Source organism: Schistosoma haematobium, chromosome 4 (assembly GCF_000699445.3).
Source record: "Schistosoma haematobium chromosome 4, whole genome shotgun sequence".
Taxonomy (NCBI): Eukaryota; Metazoa; Platyhelminthes; class Trematoda; order Strigeidida; family Schistosomatidae; genus Schistosoma; species Schistosoma haematobium.
In genome coordinates this window covers 43,670,530-43,673,124 of record NC_067199.1, presented here as the reverse complement: position 1 = coordinate 43,673,124, position 2,595 = coordinate 43,670,530, and positions in this window count along the sequence as shown.

Genomic DNA, 2,595 nt, shown 5'->3' with positions numbered 1-2,595 from the left:
TTTGGACTGAGGGAGGAAATACTATGTTTCCGTACTCTAAGTGGGGACGAATGAAACTGGTGAAGATTATGTGGAATGTTCTTCTGTCAAAGTGGCCAGAAATGCGCTCCAATGTTACCAGTGCAAGGCTGACTCGAAAAGCATTTTTGTCACAGTTAGCATAAAACTTCGAATCGTATGGCACCAGGACTCCTATATCTTTTTTAACTCGGGACACTTCTAGAGAGGAGTTTACCAAGTTGTGACTGTGTTCTGTAACTCACTCGATATAGCAGAATGAGATATATATTGACCAGGAGGAATGTCTTTTTTAAGTGCTACAGTATCCGATACACCAAGTCAGCGCTCAGGTTGACTTCGGGATGTCCTGTGCAGTTGCAGATGAAGCTTTCATCAATACAGTTTGTGTGGGTCGGTTGGAATGTCCGAGAGTACTGTTCAACCAGAAGGTTAGTGGTGTCATCGTCGTTATTGGTCGTTCCACTAGGACCTGGCAGTTGAGAAACCCGAGTTTTGGCTTGACGAAGAAAGGCTGCATAACGGAATATGCTTTTCGGATTCGAGACAAATTTATCCATAAGCTTTATCGGGCAATAAAGCCTGTCTTCTCTTATAGCCTTAGTTCATATGTTCCGTATATGTTTGTATTGCCTGTACGCTCCGTTGTTTTTATCAGTGCGTTAGTATTCTGCCCAACAGTGCCTTTTGCGGCTTAGCAAATGATGAGTGCGGTTCTTGGTGACTGTACGTGGCTTGTAGACTTTGGGGACCATTTGAGGTACATACTGCCTTTTGGCACATAGAAACGTATGCAACAAGAAATCCCAATGACCATCCACATCAGGTTGATGGTTAATTTCCCATCCCGCACGTTGTAGATTGTACTGTAAAGCTAACGCATTCAACAGTTTGCGATTCCAGCGCCTGTTTTTGGTGGGACGTCTTAGCTCAGTTTTACTGATAAGACTGAAGGCTATGGCGAAGTGATCGTCCCACCACAGATCCGCTAGGATTGAGAGGTTTTCAACTAGGAATGCTTCATTTGTCATAATTCGGTCTAATCGCGACGGCATCTGACTGTGTCTCCAACGAGTTGTCAACTTCACATTTTCGAGTAATCCCAGATCCTTTACGAGGTTGAAGAACCGAGCTTCAGTAGAACCTAGCTTCATATTTTTTAAAACTCGTTTTTGAATCAAACAAATATTGGAGGCTAACGTTACTGTCATGTTGTCTTAACCAAAGAAGACAGAACAGGGTACGAGCACGAGGCTTAGCAGCTTGGAGGCAATTGTTGTAACTAATATGATGCTTTACTCTTGAAAGCTGATAATAGAGAAATAGCTACAAGATTGATCTCTGGATATGTGTTGGCTGCGACCTGGAATGTTCCCATTTATACACATTTGTATTCTATGGAATTTATATATCATGGCCTGTGTACTTCACATACGCATGTGACATAAACCTGTGACCGCACGAATTTATGCGTATGTGCACTGTAGAATGTAAGTATCACTGATATATGCATTCTACACAAACATGTAGTGCACACTTGCGGTCATACCACATCCCGTACTGGCGTATTCATCATATTTCTAAGCGCTTTTAGGATGTTCGTTAGTTTCCGAAGGTGATAGGAAAGTATAGACTATAACATGTCAGTTTGCACTATAGATATCGAAATCCCTCATATCACGTTAAAACTGCAGGATGAACTGAAACGTATCCGTCTACTTAGCTTTTTCAATGTTTCAGTCACACTTTCTTTACATGGCTCTTCTTTCTTCCTGAAGGGCTATAAGGCTTCTCCTATGTAGTTGGGCAGGATTACTACTACCAAGCCTGTTAACATCAAGACAAAAAAGCCTTAAATATAAGACTCAATTCTGAAATCAGTGTAGTCTAGAGAACACCCAGGTACGTTCTCACGTTTTATCACTAAGTTGCCACCATTTCGAATGCCCTCTCAACCGAAGCGACCTCAGACCTATTAGTGGATAGTTTTAAGAGGAGATTCGACAGACAGATACTCACCCATGGATTAGGCTGTCTCGTAACTTACTTGCTGTATTCATTACTGTATATCGTTCTTTTATTATAATCTGGTTGATTGTCACTTATGTTACCCTCCTTATTATTACACTTAGGCACACCCACTTTCTGTACCGGTATTTTTAATTAAAGCAGCTTTTACCTGTATCATGAGGTGAGGAGACTGAATTCGCAGGACCTTGCTCTCCTTAAACAGTGTTTGTCTTCGTGAAGGATAATGTGTGACTCTAAATATTCCCTCATTTGATAATGAACGAACACGGAAAAATGCATCCAGTCTAAAGAACAAATGGATTTGTCTTTTTTCTTTTGAAAGTTTAAGTGAGGGTTGCTTGTCTATCTAACGTTACAAGTCGTCTGAACTGAATCGACTGCATTAACCGATCGAATACAAATCAATTGACGAATTTCGAGTATCGCTGCAGGAATATGGGCTGAATGTTATCACATCTTCATGATATTATTGATTGTAGGTGATCTTAGAAACAACTATGGCGCCTCGTGTCGAAAGCCGAGCTTCTTCGGAACTCAAAAAGCCTA